At 41.2% G+C, this 21278-nt stretch overlaps 1 long non-coding RNA gene across 1 annotated transcript in view; it reads left to right on the top strand.

Moving 5' to 3' along the window:
• Positions 1-21278, top strand: part of LOC117197500 (uncharacterized) — a 124050-nt gene that overhangs the window by 101844 nt on the left and 928 nt on the right. The gene's annotated exons all lie outside the window — the stretch shown is intronic.

Here is a 21278-nt window from a genome sequence, read left to right as displayed (position 1 = left end):
CAACACTCTCAGCAAACTTCGTATTGACCCAATTTTGGTCACATGTCTTCCCTGAATTATGATCAGAGGATGGGTTTATACTGATCAGTTTAAGACCATCCACCTGTCCCACCTCTTAGCAGCAAGGCAAGTCAGTTTCTCTAGAACATATGGACTATGTGGAGGAGGTATGGGCACTCTAATAGAAATTGGGATGGTTACCAAGATAACAGGGACAGGATGTTGGGGAGGTACTACCTTGTCCACTACAGGGAGATAGCGATTGTTTTGAACATTAAATTGAATGAGATTATATATCAAGGGCCTAGCACAGTGCTTGGCACATAGTAGGTGGTCAATGATTGTGAATTTACTCCTTCTTCCTAGATCTAGTTGGCTGTGCTGCAAAATGGTAAGGGGATAGAAAAGATTCCCTCTTTGGGTGGCTTGAGGCTATGTATTTGGAGGACAAATAAAACAGGATTGTGATGTGCATACACAAAGAAAACACCTCTCAGTTTCAAGATTTCTGTCATCAGAGCAATTATTGGTGGGAGTGGCCCATGCCTGCCCCCATCACCTGACACTAAGGGAATAAATAAAAGAAGGCTTGGCACCACCCTTTCAAGGCTCCCTTCCACTGCTGGTTATAGATGCTCACTGCTCTGTCAATTTATAAAGACCCAGGTTTGAGATTTCAGAAGGGGCTGCCTGCCCAGTAGCTTATGTTACCTGTGCTGCTTCAGGCAGGATATTGGTTGACAGATGTATTTGGGCTCTTCCATTGGTTTTCTGCCTCAATCCACCTGCTAGAGACTATATAACATAGTGAAAAAGTTCTGGGCTTGAGTCTGAGACCCCACTTTCCCATCATTGTGTGATCTTAAGTAATTTCTTTATGCCTCAGTTTCCTCATCTGTAAAACAGGGCCTCAACTCTTGTTCTACTAACATTTTAGGTTGTGAGACTCAAAGAAATAATGTATTTGAGTGTACTTTGTAAATAGAAAGAAATTTTAAATGAAAGGAGTTAGCAAACATAATAATGGAAATACTCTGCTGGTGCATAAATTTCTCCATACTAAGGGCCAACCTACCTGGGGGCTTGGGAAACAAAACTGGTTGAGAAAGAACAGGCCAAGTGAGATATTTTTGATCATAGAGACAGAGGATAGGGCTAGGTTTAATGAACAATTATGTATTGATTGCCTAGGTGTGTTTGTTATAGGTATTTTACAAGTTAGCTAATTTAATCCTTTTAATAATCTTGTGAGGTAAATATTATTATGCCAGCTTTACAGATGGAGAAATTGAGCCTGAGAGTGGTAGTAACAAGACCAATGTCACATGTTTAGGGAGTTGCAGGCCAGGATGTGAAAGTCAAGTCTGTTTAATCACTAAGGCAAGTGAGGCCATCAGCTGATTCATCAACAAGAAAGAAATGACCACCCAGGATACTGTGCCCAGGTGGACTAGCTTATACAAGGAGACAGTCATCCAGGGGCTTATAATAACTCTTTCGTTTGCCTATTCATCCATCTAACCCACAAACATTTTCTGAGCACCTCTCATGTAACAAGAACTGTGCCAGGTTTAGATAAAACAATGAACAAAATACAGTTCCTGAAGGCTTCAAGAAACGTTGGTGCAGTTGAGTAGCTTGTCAGACGCCCATTTATCCTCAGTTCAATTCTGTTAGGAAAACTGCTCCTATTGCTTGGTCAATCTTAAAGTTTTAAACATTATTGTTCTGTAGAAATGGTCTGCTTATGCTACTTCCTGCTGGAGAATGGCTAAGTCCATAATAACTGAAGATCATATAACTCAATGATTTCGTTTCAGAGGCAACTGCACAATGGTTTTGAAATGGTAATAACTGCCTGTTGCTCAGGGGATTATCTTATTGTCTGGCGATGGTTATGAAGACAGTGGGGTTTTAAGAGGCCATTCAATAAGAGTGACAGAAGGAACTATTTTTAAATTTTTCTCTGAATGACTCTCAATGTGAGAATTTAATTCAGAGCCCATAGAGGTCTGAAAGAACTCCGATCAATTCAAAGACCTTAATGCTGAAAGAAGACTGAGTTGTAGAACAATATAGAAAACTGAAGATGTGGCTGATATATTAGTAAGTACTGTTTGCTTTCAGAGATCCTGGATTAAATGGAGACAAGTTGGGTGAGACCCACAATTAAGACAGCCACTGAAATAATGTTTTGTATCTTAATTGAAATGAGCTGCCCTGTTTTCTTTGCCAGGTATTATGCAAATAAGCATCCCGGTCTGAAAAAATTCTACAATTTTAGCTGTCTGTGCCAATGTCATTTGATGAAAGTTTCTTTTGAAGGGGAGAACCTTACTTTGTTAAGCACCTACTGAGGACCAGAGGTGTTACATATTTTGCTCATTTAACACTCACCACAACTTTGTGAGTTAAGTTGTGTTTTCACCATTTTACAAAGCTCTTTCCCTTACTCAGATTCATTCGTTCATCCAGCAAATTTTTATTGAGTGCCTACTATGTGCCAATCATGTTTTAGGTGCTGGGGATATAGCAGTGAACAAAAACCTACCAATGTCCCTGCCTCATGGAGCTTTTATTGCAGTGGGTAGAGACAGCACTAAACAGATAATCTGCAAGGCTTTGGAGCAAGTTCTGGGGATAAGAGCAGTAGAAATACTAGGTGGTAAGGGTAGGAAGATTTTGTGAATTTATATAGGATGGTCAGTGTATTAACTATATATTGCCCCAAACTTAATGGCTTAACACAAAAAAAACCATATTATCTTACAGTGTCTGTGGGTCAGGAACTGGGTATGGCCTACCTGGTGTCTCTGCTTCAAGTCTCTCAAGAGTTTACATTCAGTGTGTCAGCTGGAAGGGTTGGCAGCATTCAGTTCATTTTTAGGCTGTTGGATTGAGGGTCTCAGCTCCTTGCTGACTATTGGTTGGAAGCCTCCCTCGGTCTCTGCCACTGGCCTCCCACAGAGTGAGCAGGCAAGTGAGAGATGAGAGTGTACCCAAGATGCAAGCCACCGTCTTCTTGGAAGTGACACAGTAATCCGGGAAGCGACATCCATCACCACTGTCTAATTCTATTCACTAGAGGCCGTCACTAAATTCAGCCCACATTCAAGTGTTGGGGATTATATAAGGGTATGAATACCAGGAGGTGGGGATCACCTTAGAAACTGCCTACCACAGTTAGGGAGCCTCTCTAAAGAGAGGACATTTGAACATAACCTAAAGGAAGTGAGGGAGCAAGCATGGCTACCTGGGAGAAGAGCATTTTAGGCAGAGGAATAGCTAGTGCAAAGGCTGAAGGGGAATGGTACGAGGTCAGAAAGGTGGCACTGGATTAGATAATGTAATTTCATGTGGGTCCTTATGGGGAATTTGGATGTTACTTTGAGACAAGAAGGCTTTGGAGGGTTTTGAGCAGAGGAGTGACATGACATGACATGACTCTTGTTTTAAGAGGATCACACTGGTTGCTACGTGGAGAGTATGGTGTGGGGGAAGCAGGCACTGGGACCAGTTAAGAGGCTACTGTAGTAATCCAGTGATGATCATGGCTTAGACCAGGGTGAGGCTATTGGAAATGGCATTAAGTGGCTGGATTTTGGATGTATTTCCTAGCAGAGATGACAGGATTTGCTGATGGTTCTGATGTGGACTGTGAAGAAACTGAGGAGTCACTGATGACTGAGGTTTTTACATTTAGCAACTGAAAGAAAAGAGTTTCCCTTTACTAAGCTGAAAAACACTGGTGAAGGAGCAGGTTTTGAGAGGCGAAGTATCAGTCAGGGGGTTTATACATGTTATCATAATACTTCTTAGACCTCCAAGTGGAGATGCTGAGTTGGCAATTTTATCTATAACTCTGCTTGGGAGAGCAGAATGGACTATAAATACAAATTCAGAAATTCCCAGCATTAATAGGGCATTTAAACCAATGCACTGGATGAAAATACCAAAGAAATGAGTGTAGGTTGAGAAGGCGAAAGCCCTGCGGATTGAAACCAGGGCACTCCAAGGTTTAGAAATTAGGAAGATAAGGTCAGCAAAGGAGACTGAGAAAGAGTAAGTAGAAAGGGAGAGGGACACCAAGAGAGAGGAGTGCCCTTTGAACCAAGTGGAGAACGTGCTCCAATGGAGAGAGTGCGCTCAACTGGGTTAAATACTGCTGTTAGGTCAAGCAAGATGAGAACAGACCACGGACTTGGGAACATGCAGGTCACGGTGGCCTTGATGAGAGCTGTTTCAGAGGAGTGGGAGAAGGAGAGAGCAAGTGGAGAAGGTGAGAACTGAGGCTCTTCGGAGAAATTGATGTCTTCTGACAATTAGTTCACTGAGCCACCTGCAACAAGCTTCTGGGGTGCTTCTGAAAAACTCAGATGTCGGGGCCCCACTCCAGAATCTCGGGGGGTAGCACCGTGGGATCTTCATTTTTAGCAAGTCCTACTGTTGATTCTGAGGCACATTAAAATTTGAGAACCAATCTCCTGTTGTATGCACTTTATCCTACGTCTGGTAAAGTTGCTATCAGATTTAAGCTATGTCAAGTATGTTCCATCTGTGTAACCCAAATGGTTGTTTGTCCTGGAGGCATTCCTATATTTCCCTTTAGTGTTTTTATTTTCTGAAGTTTTTAAAGAAAACCTGGCCAAAGAAATTCTACAACCCTAAAGAATAGCCATAGGTAAATAAATCTCCCTTCCATAAGGTTCCTAGGAACTTCACGAACTTTGAAATTCTCAGAATCGACACGTTAGTTCCCCAAGGGCTCTGGAAACAGAAAGATAAAATTCATGCAGGTTCAGGAAAAATTTGATATTTTGTGGATCACTGAAGTGCTTAATTTACTGAGCCTCTCCACCGAGAAAGATGGAGGAAGTGTTGCGGTCAGGTCTTTTTGGAAGGCTGGGGGTCTCTGAGCAGCCTTTATCACTAGAGCAAAGGCTGCACTGTTCAGCAGTATCTGGAGATTGTTCTTTTCTGCCCTGAGACTTTGGCCCTAGGACCAGACATGTTTCAAAAAGAACAATGCAGTGTAAGAGGAACAGAGGCAGTAGCAATTTAAACCTAAGTTTCCTCCCTGTGTACTACACAGAAGAAGGGGCTCAAAGGATTGAGGTTTTGGGAAGATGCTGTTCAAAGTTGTTGGTCCTTCTCTCCTCAATTCCTCTTTCTTTTCTTACAACTCCCTTTCAAGGCTTACAGACTTGTGCCCATGTTCCCTCCCTCTGGAATCTCAACTCTTCTCATAAGAGAAGTTATTACCCCTTTGGTTCCTTCTCATACCTTGTAAACCCCAGATACTTGCTGCCAATGGAGTTGGCACTTTTGGCTCCAGAGGGAATGGGATGAGGTGAGATCTAATCCAGTTAATGATGGCTCCAATTCCAATCTTCCCTTTCGTGAGAGCTGCTACTGATTTCCTACCTAGTTTACTTAAGCGAGAGGTCGACAGCATTTTTCTTAGAGGTAGACCAACATAGCTAATAGAGGTATATAGAAATCATATTCCAGTTACTTCTACGTGTAGTTATATGGCCAAGACAACTTAAAATACAGAAGAGGCTAATGAAAAACATCATGAAAGTTGTGCTCATAAGTCTAGTTGTGGGTCTGTGTTTAAATATAAGTTCCCCAAAATGACTGAAGTGGGTCAAAGCTGTGGTGTAAACAGACAGAAAACAAACACATAGTACTTCCCTGGTGGCACAGTGGTTGGAAATCTGCCTGCCAGTGCAGGGGACATGGGTTCGAGCCCTGGTCCGGGAAGGTCCCACATGCCGTGGAGCGGCTAAGCCCGTGCACCACAACTACTGAGCCCGCATGCCACAACTACTGGAGCCCATGTGCCTAGAGCCCGTGGTCTGCAACAAGAGAAGCCACAGGAATGAGAAGCCCGTGTGTAGCAACGAAGACCCAACGCAGCCAAAAATAAATAAATAAATTAAAAGAAAACAAACACGTAAATACATATAACACAAAAAATCCCAACAAAACCCTGTTAACCCAGCAGCTCCTAGACAAATATTAATAGTTGCCCACCAAGCTAAAATATTATCTGTGAAAAAAGTTCAGGGTGCTGAAGGCTAGAGAGGGTTGCAGGTGAGCTTGTAAATGTTCCATGAAGACAAAAGGACAAGCACCAAAAAAATTCCAAGACTAGAAGATATAAGAAGATGGACAAAACTGGGCTTCCCCAAGGATGTCTCCACACAAAAAAAGCTGCCAGCTGAGCAGAACACCAGTGCCCAAGCATGTAGGCAATGAATGGTAATATCTGGAGTGGTAGTCCCATGTGAACATGTGTGCATCACTCATCAGAAGGAGTACATATTTAGATTGGAATTCTGCATCATCTGTATTTGGTGTCAGCTTTCTCTCCTCAATTTTCGGGCAATTCTCTTCTCATAATAACTTGTGGTTCTCCCATTGAGGGAACATATCCAGGAAGACCTGTGATCTTTGAGATTCATCTTATTAGTGTATGATGTCACAGCTGATAGTGCTAGTGGGTAGTGTGCAATATTAACTTCATTTTTCCTTTACGTAGTTGTACCAAGTGCCTCTTTAACTCAAAATGCAAATCTGTGCAAAACAATGTGCACGTTAACATCACTTGGGTGCTTAAAAATATCAAACAGGACTAGAACGCTGGTTCTAGACAATGGGAAACTTTACTCTAGGCTGATTTCTTTGCCCAGTAGTCACTCAGTGTGTTTTTATCAAATGGGGTTAAGTTAGTTTCTCTTAATAATATATGTGGTCAAAACAGAAAGATAGATCAATGGAACAGATAGAAAGCCCAGAGATAAACACACACACACACACACACACACACACACACACAGTCACCTTATCTTTGATAAAGGAGGCAGGAATGTACAGTGGAGAAAGGACAGCCTCTTCAATAAGTGGTGCTGGGAAAACTGGACAGGTACATGTAAAAGTATGAGATTAGATCACTCCCTAACACCATACACAAAAATAAGCTCAAAATGGATTAAAGACCTAAATGTAAGGCCAGACACTATCAAACTCTTAGAGGAAAACATAGGCAGGACACTCTATGACATAAATCACAGCAAGATCCTTTTTGACCCACCTCCTAGAGAAATGGAAATAAAAACAAAAATAAACAAATGGGACCTAATGAAACTTCAAAGCTTTTGCACAGCAAAGGAAACCATAAACAAGACCAAAAGACAACCCTCAGAATGGGAGAAATATTTGCAAATGAAGCAACTGACAAAGGATTAATCTCCAAAATTTATAAGCAGCTCATGCAGCTTAATGACAAAAAAACAAACAACCCAATCCAAAATGGGCAGAAGACCTAAACAGACATTTCTCCAAAGAAGATATACAGACTGCCAACAAACACATGAAAGAATGCTCAACATCACTAATCATTAGAGAAATGCAAATCAAAACTACAATGAGATATCATCTCACACCAGTCAGAATGGCCATCATCAAAAAATCTAGAAACAATAAATGCTGGAGAGGGTGTGGAGAAAAGGGAACCCTCTTGCACTGTTGATGAGAATGTAAATTGATACAGGCACTGTGGAGAACAGTATGGAGGTTCCTTAAAAAACTACAAATAGAACTACCATATGACCCAGCAATCCCACTACTGGGCATATACCCTGAGAAAACCATAATTCAAAAAGAGTCATGTACCAAAATGTTCATTGCAGCTCTATTTACAATAGCCCGGAGATGGAAACAACCTAAGTGTCCATCATTGGATGAATGGATAAAGAAGATGTGGCACATGTATACAATGGAATATTACTCAGCCATAGAAAAGAAACAAAATTGAGCTATTTGTAATGAGGTGGATAGACCTAGAGTCTGTCATACAGAGTGAAGTAAGTCAGAAAGAGAGAGATAAATACCGTGTGCTAACACATATATATGGAATTTAAGGAAAAAAAATGTCATGAAGAACCTAGGGGTAAGACAGGAATAAAGACACAGACCTACTAGAGAATGGACTTGAGGATATGGGGGGGGGAAGGGTGAGCTGTGACAAAGCGAGAGAGAGGCATGGACATATATACACTACCAAACGTAAGGTAGATAGCTAGTGGGAAGCAGCCGCATAGCACAGGGAGATCAGCTCAGTGCTTTGTGACTGCCTGGAGGGGACAGGGAGGGTGGGAGGGAGGGAGACCCAAGAGGGAAGAGATATGGGAACATATGTATATATATAACTGATTGATTTTGTTGTAAAGCAGAAACTAACACACCATTGTAAAGCAATTATACTCCAATAAAGATGTTAAAAAAATATTAAAGATATTTACTAGGACCTGAAGGCCTTGGCCTCTGGACTGTCTTTAAAAATATATAATATATATATATATATATGGTCAAAAAAACATACAAAATTCTAACCTTTTCTTTCTTTGGTGAGTAGATCTGTCAAGTGTTTCCCAAGTGTACTTCTTTTTCTTAAAAGATGCAGCAGTGACACTAAATAGTAATTGTTGCATAATTAATGCATAGCAGGTGGACCCAGCAATTTCAGTTTGGAATCTCTGCTCCTTAATCCTTAACTGCCTTGCCCTGTCATACTCCCACCACATCTCCCATCATGCCCCCTAACCTCCCCCGACACTTGTAAATAGCACAGTGGACACATTTAATTTGCCTTTGAGGGCAGCTCTTAAATTAACTGCAAAGGGGGAAGACAGGCACTCTCTGCTAAATATACATGTGTGCACGTGTGCAAAGGCACACATTTGCTTCCTTCAAACCTTATTCTCAAGGCTCTTTATTACCTGTTCAGTTCAATACACCTTCTCTAACGTTCTGCATCGCCATCTAACACCTGCTTGTTAATTTCATTCAATTTTCAGCTAGTCTTTCAGCAAGCGAAGGCAATCCACTCAAGAATTATAAAAGGACTTTTTTTTTCCTTGCCTTTGATCCTTTTGCTGACACTAATCCCATACCTACCATATGCTTTCCAAGATACTGGCTCCCACCCTTTTGTTAACTTCTCTTGTGTTATCACCCAAGGTCAAGTTTCCTTTGTTCAGTACAGACTATACCACTACCTAAGGGTAGGATGATATGGGATGAATATCTGAAAGCAATACTTCCTGCTGGCTGGGAAGCGTCCCTTCGCTTGTGCACGCTGACAGTGGGGGGAGGCTCTGCCAGAGCATCATCAGTCATACAGCTTTTCTCAGGTATGGCAAGCCTTTTCCTGCTACCTTACATCCCTGATTGAAGGGCTACCTGAGGTTGTCACAATTTTACTTCTTCTTAAGCTTTCTTCTTTTCCATCTCCTCTTAACAGCTTTTAAAAATTTTAAGCTGACAAATAAAATACCTGTTTTTGCTCTCCTGGTAACTAGCTATAAAACCTTGGGCAACATATGTAACTGCTCTGACCCTCAAGTTTCCCATCTGTTAAAAAAGAGAATGAGATTAAAGTACATTCTAATGTGCCTTTCAGCACTGATATTCTGAGCCAGGAAGTAAAATGGCTCAGGGGAAAGATCTCGGCTGCCTCAGAGCTTGTCGTCACTCAGCAGTATAATAAGAGGAATGGCTGCTCAAACAGCTACCACTTATTGAGCACCTACTGTATATTGGGTGATCAGATTTTTACAGTTTTTCTCTTTTTTTTGTGGTACGCGGGTCTCTCACTGTTGTGGCCTCTCCCGTTGCGGAGCACAGGCTCTGGACGCGCAGGCTCAGCGGCCATGGCTCATGAGCCCAGCCACTCTGCGGCATGTGGGATCCTCCCGGACCGGGGCACGAACCCGTGTCCCCCGCATCGGCAGGCGGACTCTCAACCACTGCGCCACCAGGGAAGCCCTACACACAATTTTTCAAACAATTCCTATAGCAACTCCATTAGGCAGACATTATTATTATTACTAAACCTTTTTTATAGGTGAAGGTGCTGAGACTGAGCTTAGTAGCTCTTTCAAGATCATAAAGTAATTGGCATAGCTGGAGTTTGGCCACCAAGCACATGTTTTTTAACCATTCTGCTACCCTACTTCCCAGTTCACCTACTCTTTGACATTGCCTGCCCATTTCCAAAAGTCAGGTCACAGCTTCCATCTTGGAATCAGGAGGTCTGAGATCCAGTCCTGACTCTGTTGTTTACTGGGTCTTCAGCCAAATTGTGTAACTTCTTTGAGCCTCAGATTCCTCAGCTGTGAAAGAAGAAAATAATACCTGCCTGCTGTTGCCTGGTTCCCTATCCTGCTTCCCTCTAGAAAGGCCATCACTTAACGACTACCTGCAGGCTCCATCCCAGCCCAGGCTCTAGGATCAATCCTTCCTCTGTGGGAAGGGCTTTAAAGACTTCTCGTTCAACGCTGAGGGGGATTCAACATCAACCATGGTTTCTGTGGTCCTGGTCAATCAGTTGTAATAAGTCAGCCTCTACCCTAAATGCAGCATGGTAGAGTTGTTAGGATGGGGCCTGTGTTTTAATCTCAACTCTGCCCTTGCTAATGAGCTTAGTCAAGTTTCCTCATCTTTCCATGACTCAATTTTCCACCTGTAAAATGGGGAGAATAAAAGTGATTTCAGAGGGTTGTTGTGAAGATTTAATACATTAAAAATGTAAAGTACATATAACAGTGCCTGGCAATTAGTGTTTGCTATTGTTACTATTATAGAGCTTGTCTGACTTATATTTCATATTATTAGACATAAATGACATCAATTATATACTTATATTATTATTAACACTTCAGCTCCCTGCTGGGTTGCCTCAGGTCCTTCCTGGATAGCTTGCCCAGTCTCTCCAGGGCTGCAGCCCTCATTGCAACCATGTGCTGGGGCAGGACTCTGTCACTGGATGCCTTCTCTGAGGTGGGAGACTTGCAGTCTGCTGAGGATGTCCTTAATGTTGGCTGTCCTCTCACATCTCTGAATATTGCTTGCTCTGGTGTTCCCCACGATGGTGCCCTGGTGGCATGTCTGGTTCCTCGGTGGTACAGACCACTTGCTGAGACCACTTGTTGCCCTGTCCCCTCCCCCCGTTCCCTGGAGCCCACGTTCTGCCCTCTGCTGCACCTTTCCCCAGTACATGTGCTATGGGCTTTCTGACTACGCACCGAGACGGTACAGTGTGTGTGTTCCGAAGTTACTACCGCAGCTTGATGCAACCTCATAAAATAACTTAGTAAAGCTTTAACTTTGTAAAATGGGCTGACATCACACTTCTGTACTTTTTTTTTTTGTGGTAACAGGTTCATTGAGATATAAATCATATACCATATAATTCACCCATTTTAAGTATAAAATTCACTTCTTGGGTATAGTCACAGAGTTGTACAACCGTCACCACAGTCAATTTTATAACATTTTCATAACCCCTCTCCAAACAAAATCACCTACTCTTCAGTATTTACCCCTTATTTCCCCAGCGCCAGGTAACCACTAACAACTTTCTGTCTGTAGAGTTGCCTATTCTGAACATTTCCTATAAGTGGAATCACACAATATATGACCTTTTATGACTGACTTCTTTCATTTAGCATAATGTTTTTAAGGTTCATCCTTGTTTTAGCATGCAACACCACTTCATTCCTTTTTATTGACAAATAATATTCATACTTCTCTACTTTTAATTCAATAGCTAACTTTGACCCTCTCCCCACATTCCAAAGGGCTAGTGAAGAATTCAGCTCCTCCTTCTTGGGGTTTCCCATTGGAGGCTGTGTCAAGGTTCCAGGCTCTCAAGCAGAGCTGAGACACCCCAGAGGCCCAGGAAGGCATCAGCCATCTGGCCACACAGGTTACTGCTGAGATGTCACTATCTCTCCCTTTGCAGCCTTTGAGGGTCTCCCCTCTGCGGGTTCCCATGCCACCTCTGGAGCATGGGAACCACTGTTGTGGCTGGAGAAGCCCGGGCCAATGTTCTGAGTGGTACACTGATGGCCAGTCTCTCTGAGGTACTGCTGTGTCCCTGGGGCACTGGCAGGAAGTAAGGCAGGACACAGGGGACCCTAGACTTTGACTCCTCCCCCCAAGTCAGAGAGACTCTCCTTTTAGATAGGGGATATTCCTCCCCAGGTTTTTTTTTTTGTTTTTTTTTTTTTGTCTTTTGATTTTTTTGGCCGTGTCGTTTGGCATGCGGGATCTTAGTTCCCTGACCAGGGATTGAACCTGTGCCCCCTGCGGTGGAAGCACGGAATCTTAACCACTGGACCGCCAGGGAAGTCCCCTCCCCAGGTTTAACTGGATTCTCCTTAATGCCTTTTAAAACAAAGTTTAGAAATTCCAACCTCAAACTTTCCCTGAGGGAAGGGAGCATAGAGCTTGTACTCACATGAATGAGGACCTCAAAGGGGAAAAACAGAAGGGAAAACACACACTTATCTAAAAAAGTAATCTTGTGTCAGAGTACATTTCTCATTATTCAAATCTCTGCATTCAGAAAGGCCCATAAAGCAACTGAGCATTTTATCCCATTATGCCTTTTTTTTTTTTTTTTTTTTTTGCGGTACGCGGGCCTCTCACTGTTGTGGCCTCTCCCGTTGCGGAGCACAGGCTCCAGACGCGCAGGCTCAGCGGCCATGGCTCACGGGCCCAGCCGCTACGCGGCATGTGGGATCTTCCCGGACCGGGGCACAAACTCGTGTCCCCTGCATCAGCAGGCAGACTCTCAACCACTGAGCCACCAGGGAAGCCCCCATTATGCATTTTTTAATTCCCCAGTCCAGTCACTGCTGGCACTTTCCTGTGCCACTAGCCCACCTGCCACTGCATCCTGACAGCTTTTTAACTCCCACAAGCCACTGGTTACTGTGAGGACATGCTAGGTGGCAACCTGGACTCTGCTCTTTGTATTTTTACTTTAACTGTATAATAAGGCTATCTCTTTTTTTGCAGTAGAATGAAAATGATCTGATCTATGCTATTAGAAATGAAGGATTTGCATTTCTGTTATATATTTCTATTACACATTTTTCTATTTCTACTACATAGTTCTGTTATATATTTCTAGTATACATTTCTATTTTAACTATCTACTATACCAAGTTTTGGTCTCAGGATTCCTTTATACTCTTTAAAATTGTTGAGGATTCCAAAGAGCTTTTGTTTTGGGGGGTTATATCTATGAATATTAACTATACTAGAAATCAAAACTAACACATTTAGAAAACATTTATTATTAATTCATTTGAAAACAATAAACCCACTACAGGTAAATTAACATATTTTATATAATATATATTTATTTTCCAAAACAAACAAAAAAATTAGTGAGTAGCATGGCATTGTTTTATATTTTTTGCAAATCTTTTTATGTCTGACTTAATAGAAGACAAACTGGATTCTTATATTGGCTTCTGCATTCAGTCTGGTAGATGTTGTTTCCATTGAAGTATATGAAGAAAATCTGCTGTCACAGAGGTATGTAGTTGGAAAAGGGGGGGAGTATTTTAGTAGCTTTTCTGCAAAATTGTAGATTACCCAAATCTTACTGGGAGTTGGTTTCTTAAAGGTTATTTGGCAACAAATATTGCCAAATGTTTTCTTTGAAATAACAGGCTCATTTTATTCATTTTCAAGAAAATGTCTGCCAAATTCCTAAATCTGAATAAGTTATTTTTTCAAGGAGAAATGGTGTTTCATGAAAAAAATGGTTAGTTCAGCTTGTAACTCAAACAATAACACAAGTATTTATCTTGGCAGTACCCATTCTATCAGTATGCTCCTCAGTATGGAGCAGAAGTGCCTTCTGTGTACTTCCCAGTTTGTCAACGTATTACAAAGACCTGCCCTGAAGTGTTGACAATTTTTAACACTTCATCAAGGACATTCTTAAGTAAAACTGGCTTTCTCTCCTTTTGTCCTGTGAGTTTGTGCTGGTGAAGAATTTGATGATTACTGGGTAAAGTTTGGTGCCACTGTTTTGACATGTACAAAGGTGCTGACAGTTTGACCCAGTATTACTTTTACACCATCAATATAAATGTCCACATAGTGAAAAAGGCAAATCATTCTTTAAACATTATTATGAAAATAGTTTTGATCTCTTGGATCCCCTGAAAATTTCCTCAGGACTTTACAGACCACACTCTAAGAAGCAAGCAGAGGAAATGAAAGAATCCAAGGGATGAGAGTGTTCTTGCTTTTTGAGAGTTCCTTGTTACTGCCTAGGACCTTGTGTTCTGTATGTGCCCTGACTTGTCCCAGCACCTGCCGCTCCCCTCTTCTGTCCTGGGCTGTCCACAGCGCAATACGACAACGTCTTTGGGAGCTCCAGACACTGAGCCTTTTAACTTACTCTGCCACTAGCCTCTGTAGCAGTTCTGGGAAGGGTGGTGGTGTAAGACTTTTTTCTCCCTTTCCTTCCAACACTAAGAATTTACTAATGAAAATACTGACAAAACCCTAAAAAACCTCCAAATTGTTGAAAAAAACCATCTAGAAAAAGAACTGACCAGAAATGTATACACTTCTCCTTGTGGATTTGAAAGCATCTGTCCCTTAAAGAGGCTGTATTGATTACCTTGAACATTTTTCCTACATGCTTTTTTTCATTGGATTGAAATTGAAGAGTTCGGAAAAAAAAAACACAGGCTTTCTATGCTGTCCATAGGAATAGTCTGAAGGATAGCCTTTCCCTAGTGCTACCACATGTAAATGGATCCGGAAGCTTTGAACTTTGAGTCTCTTGGGCTCCCTTCCAAACTCCTAAGGGCTTGTTTTATATAAAAACATGACACTTGGCAACTTGTATCAGGGATCTAATCCCTTATTATGTTACTATAACTAGGTTCAAGAGTATATGTGGTAAGCAAAAATATTTACCTGTGATAGCGGATAGTTAATAGGATTAAGTACATTTGGTTATTTCTGAGTCAAATATGCTGGAATAAGCTTTTATTTAAATCTAAAAATCTCTTTTGCTATTCGAGGTTTTAGACAAGAAAATTCGTATGTTTTCAAAACCATAAACTTTGGCAGATTTCTAAGATTCCAAGACTGTGTGTTGGTTTCTTTAAAAAAATTCATCTGGGACTTCCCTGGTGGCTCAGTGGTTAAGAATCCGCCTGCCAATGCAGGGGACATGGGTTCGAGCCCTGGTCCACGAAGATTCCACATGCCATGGAGCAACTAAGCCCTTGTGCCACAACTACTGAGCCTGCGTGCCAAAACTGCTGAAGCCCATGGGCCTAGAGCCCATGCTCTGCAATGAAGACAGGCCACCACAATGAGAAGCCTGTGCACCACAATGAAGAGTAGCCCCCACTCGCCTCCAAGTAGAGAAAGCCCGCGCAGCAATGAAGACCCAACGCTGAATAAATAAATTTTAAAAATAAAATAAAATAGACTAAAGAACAAAAAAGATTTTTTTAATTCATTCATTAAAAACAATATTTATCAAGGGGCTACTCTGTGCCAAACATTGTTCTAGACATGGGGATACAGCAGGGAATAAGAGACACAATAAGCTGCACTCATGAAGCTCATAATCTAGAAGGGGAGAAGAAAAATGACAAGTAAACAACTAAATAAGCAAGATAATTCTAGATAATGATGAGCATATGAAGGAAATAACACAGGGTGCAGGAATAATGAATCACAGGGGAGATGAAGTGGTCAGAGAAGACCTCCCTAAGGAGGGGACATTTGAGCTGAGACCTCAATGAAGAGGAGCCAACAATGGGAAGAGCCAGGTAGAAGAGCATTTGAAGCAGAGGGACCATCACGTACAGAGGCCCTAAGATGGGAATACATTTGGTGGTTTTGAGGAATGAAGTGAAGGTGGTACAGCTTGAGTACAGTGAGTAAGATGGGAAAGGGTACAAGATGAGGTCAGATCATGCAGAGCCCTGTAAGCCATGGGCGGGCATGTGGATATTATTATAAACAAAATAGGAAGCAATTTGAAGGTTTTAAAATAGGGAGTGACTTAACCTGATATGTGTTTTCAAAAGACCACTCTGGGTGCTGTGTGGAGGATGGATTGTAGCAGGGAGAGCAGTGGGAGGCTATGATGATGGGTTGGCTGGATAGCAGAAATGGAGAGGTGGGTTTGAAGACACAGTTTAGAGGTAGAACCAGGAGGAAGCATCAAGGATGTACCTATTTTTTGTTGTTGTTTTGGCTTAAGTTACCGGATGGATGGTGAAGGCAGAAATCGAGATGTGTATAACTAGGAAAGGAACAGGTCTGAAAGTCCTTCTTTAGCATGTCTTTCATTCCCATCAATGTAACAGGAGTGCTACAGCTCCAGGCGTAGCATCAGCACTCTGGATGGGAGAAGGAGGAAGCTGAAAGGAGGAAGAGGGTGGTGTCTAGGTCAAGAAAGCAAAAATATTTGCAGAAATCCTCAGTAGACCTCTACTTTTATCTCATTGACCAAAATTATGTCATGTGAACACCTCTAGCTGCAAGGGAGGCTGAGCTCTTTAGCTGGACACATTGTTTCAATAAATAAAAATGGGGTATTTTAAAAAGGAGTAAGGGGTGAATGGATATTATGAAAGCAAACAACTAGCAGTATCACCAGGGACACACTATGTTTAAGGTCCTTGTTGAACATTCAAATGGGAGAGTCAAGTAAGATTGGAAATAAAAGTCTGAATTTCCAGGGAGGGCAGAACTGATAACAGTTTGGGAGTTATTAGCGTGTAGATCATATTGAAAGCTCAGAAGGTGGATGAGATCAACTAGAGAGAGAGTAGAATTGTAAACATTATTTTGTATTTATTACTGTGACCTGCTCTAATTAATTTTACTCAAAAAATTTTAATGTATATTTTATGTGTGTCAACAACTGTTTCAGACGCTCAGGGCACAAAGATGAAGATGTGTCTCCTACTTTCAAAGAGCTTAGAGATAGAACAGGAAGAAAACAAATCGGTTTTAATAAATGATGCACTACAACATACATGAAAAATTAATTCCTTTATATAGATTTGTAACAGTAATCTGAATTATGACAGTAGCTCTACTGCAGATTCATGTTTTAAGTGAGAATTTAAGTAATTTACCTTGAGTGATTTGAGATTCACCTGTCTATGTACGTCCATTTGCATATTTTAATTTAGAAATGCATTAAGAAAACCCTGAATTTTTTTTTTTTTTTTTTTTGCGGTACGTGGGCCTCTCACTGTTGTGGCCTCTCCCATTGCGGAGCACAGGCTCCGGACGCGCAGGCTCAATGGTCATGGCTCACAGGCCCAGCCGCTCCGCGGCATGTGGGATCCTCCCGGACCGGGGCGCAAACCCGCGTCCCCCGCATCGGCAGGCGGACTCTCAACCACTGCGCCACCAGGGAAGCCCCTGAATTTTTTTTAATATGACCAAATGCTAATCTTATTATTCGCAAATATGCTGTTAAAATTAACATAATGCATAATGGAATATTAAATTAACTTCGAAATTTCGATTAGGATGATCAGGGAATTATTTGTCAGATGACCCTGGTTTAGACTGGGGCTGAACAATTGTTGACTTAATTGCTACCTATAATTTCACTCGGAAATTTCACGTGTGTTTCAAACTTTTCATGCCCCAAACTGAATTCTTTATCTTACCTACCTCTTATTCTTTCCCCTGTGTCATGTTTTCTTGTATTCCTTTTGAAGCAAGGGGCACTACTATTCTTTTGGCTTGAGCCAGAACTCTAGGTATCATTCTAAACAGCCATCTCCCTCACTCCACTCTATCAGTAAAACTTATAGGTTTTACCTCCTAAATACATCTTGAATCTTTACATCTCCTCCACCCTGGATCATCATCATCTCATTCACACGCTCCAGTCATGCTCCTTTGAAATCCATCTCCTTAGCTACAGTGATTTTACTAAGCTAAAGTGTCTAATTCATTATTCTGATTAAAACCTGGAAAAACCTCAGCATTCTGTAAAAATGATGTCTTGCAGTAAAATCAATTAACAAATATTGCGCTGGGCTTCCCTGGTGGCGCAGTGGTTGGGAGTCTGCTTGCCGATGCAGGGGACGTGGGTTCGTGCCCCAGTCTGGGAAGATCCCATGTGCCGCGGAGCGGCTGGGCCCGCGAGCCATGGCCGCTGGGCCTGCGCGTCCGGAGCCTGTGCTCCGCAGTGCAACAGGCCACAGCGGTGAGAGGCCCGCGTACCGCAAAAAAAAAAAAAAATATTGTGCTAACCTGAGATAAAGAGGCCCTTTTATTGCAGGACTTTTCAGAGCCTTCAATATGCTGATGATGTATGCATTATGAATCACTCAGCAGGGGTAAAATTGAGGATATTTCCAGGCACAAGTCACAGTAAAGCTATTATTTTGAGGAACACCTCATGAAATATCTCTATGAAGTACTTTATATAACTTGGCTTAGGAAATTTGGTCTACAGGAAGAAAATTAGTCATCTTAACATGGTATGTAAGACCTCCCATAACTTGGTTCTCACCTTCCTTATGAAGCTCATTTTCTACAACTCCCCACAGTGAACTTCCTGTCCAATTATAGAAAACCACATTCAGTTTCTGTACACAACATGCTGCTTGTGACTTTGCTCAAGCTCTTCCCTCTGGAACACCTTTCTCCTTCATCTGGCTAACTCTACTCATCTTTCAAGTCTCAGCTCAGGGACCTTCCTTGAATTCCAGGTTGAGACAAGTGCCTGTTCTCTGAGCTGCACGTACCCCAGCAGAAAAAAGGAAAAAAAAGAAAAAGAGAACAATGTGTTTGTGTCTCTTCCCCCAATTGGGCAAATAAAATTGAGAGGCCATGCTGTGATAACGATGATGATGATGGTGACGATAGCAGAGTTTATTGCACTCACTAGGTACCAGGCTCTGTATATGAATTATTTAATATTCAAAAAACTCCCATGAGGTAGGTATTATTAGTATCCTCTTTGTGCAGATAAAGAAGTTAGGGCTTAGAAAGACTGATCCTGAGGCTATATAGCTAGCAAATAATGACCTCAGGTGTGAATTAAGACAGCCAGGGCCTGCCCCTTTTGGCACTGTATCTACAATACAAGCTTGGCACCTGGTAGTAGATACTTGATAAGTGCTTTTTCTTTTTTTTTATGATTTTTTAAAGTCTTTATTGAACTTGTCACAATATTGCTTCTGTTTTCTTATGCTTTGGTTTCTTTGGCCCCAAGGCCTGTGGGATCTTAGCTCCCCAACCAGGGATCGAACCCGCACCCCCTGCATTGGAAGGCGAAGTCTTAACCACTGGACCGCCAGGGAAGTCCCGTTAAGTGCTTGTTTATCTAGACTCAGTGTGTGTGTGTTTGTCCCACACATATCTGAAAACTACCAGCGCCGAGGATGTCAGACACAATGTAGAAAACAGAAGCATTTGCTGTTAAGTTTCAGTTTTAGCAAAACTGACAGTGGAAAGGGAGGCATGGAATGAACAATAGCTCATGTACCAAATTACCATCAGCTTGCTTGCTGTCTTATCATCAGATATATGTTCCAGGGGTGGCCAACACCTGTTTTATGTCTGTGGTAGTCTTTGCAGGATAAAAAGCAAATTAGTGTTTAATAGGGACTATTAATCTTGTCACCTAATTGAGTAATTTCTAATAAACCTTTTCATTCAAAACCCAATGGGAGTCCGGAGCCTGTGCTCTGCAACGGGAGAGGCCACAACAGTGAGGCCCGCGTACCGCAAAAAAAAAACAAAAACAAAAATAAACCCAATGGGAATTTCTAGTTAGAAATGAGTGTGGGGAATATTCGATCTCAGAAATATTTTCGTACATGAAAAATATATATGTGTTTATATGACATGTTGAACAGTCAATGTAATTTTGAGAGTATGAATCAAACACTTATTCTAGGCCTAGAACTTGACAGTTGCTTTGGAGAGTTATAAAATAAGTTTATGATAGTTTCTGCACTTCAGAATTTTGCTATGTGGCTTGGGAGTACCTGAAGTAACTTATAGTCTGTCTTTAAATTGGTATTTTTTTTTAATAAGGAAAAGTTCAAATATATAATTTTGTTGTATTGTGTGAGGATCAAGATTCATCATGATATGATTATAATTTGAAATATGAGTAAGAAATATGTGCAGTCATGCTCATTATAAGCCTATTCTTTGCTTCTTAATTAAATTTTACAGATGATAAAAACACTGAAAACAGAGTGCTAGCTTACAGATTATAAAAAAGGATTGGTAACTCCCATAATGTATGCTTTATGATTTTAAGAGGTGTCTATTTTGTGTTAAATCAAGTGGTCATTGTTTAGAATAAAGACCTGCATGATTTCCTATTCCAAATTAAACTATAAATAGAAATGCCTGGGCTTTTTTTCTGTTTCATATGTGGCATATCACTTTGGATAAATTATTTAATTTCTTTATGCCAGAATTCTTTCATTATGAAGGGTAAGGTTTCCTATTCCCTATTCCTTTTTCTTTTTTTTGAGAATTAACCACTCATTTATTCCCTTAAACTCACTGCGAGTTATAGCCTGAGATTACTTGCATTCTCACTGTGGGCATATTATTCCTTCATATTCAGCCCTCGCCCTTTAGTACATGTGTTTTCATGAATGTGTTAGTTTACTCAAGGAAGAGCTCTATACACCATCAGAGTCAGTAAATCTGGTTGTCTCATTCTTCAGTCTTAGCTATTGAGGTCATGTGCTAATGCTTGTATGGGGGGAAGCATCCGGAAAATATCTGCTATAGTGCAATTTCTTTATTCTTGTGTGAGACTATAGCATGAGACAATAGACCTGGCGAGCTCTGTGCTTGCAGGGAGGAAAGAAAGCAGTTTTGATTTTTTTTTCTTTAGTTAAATGTTATAAAACTTTAAAGCTTAAATTCGAATAATTGTTGCAGATAGGTTAAATAAAATCCATCAACTCACAGTATTTTTCCTGTTTCTATTGACTAGTGGCAACGGAAGGCTAAAAAAAATGTTTTATAAAGTAAGATATAAAATTTGGGTTAGGCTTATAAGGTAATAGTTCCTTTTTGCCCTGCCCCCAAATTATTTTTAGCCTGGGGCCTCTGAACCCAAGGTAATCTTCGAAGCAGCTGTAACATTTTATCAGAAGTTAGTGGTCTCAGCTCTTCTTTGTCCTCCCTATCTTGTTGGCAAATGTTCCTGTGGTGACCCAATTCTGCTTCCTGTTTAAACTGTATAAACGATTCATTTAATTCAATATCTAGCTTTTAATCCTATTTGCAAATATATAGTTGAAAATGATTCCATTCATTAGCTGATGCATTTTTCCTCTGCTAACCATTTTCGGGCCATTTCACTGTTAACTTTGGCTGAGGGAAGAGAAGCAGCTCTTTGAAACTCCTCCTACTCATGATTT

This window comes from Orcinus orca, chromosome 11 (assembly GCF_937001465.1).
Source record: "Orcinus orca chromosome 11, mOrcOrc1.1, whole genome shotgun sequence".
NCBI classification, from domain to species: domain Eukaryota; kingdom Metazoa; phylum Chordata; class Mammalia; order Artiodactyla; family Delphinidae; genus Orcinus; species Orcinus orca.
This window is presented reverse-complemented; position numbering and strand designations above follow the sequence as displayed.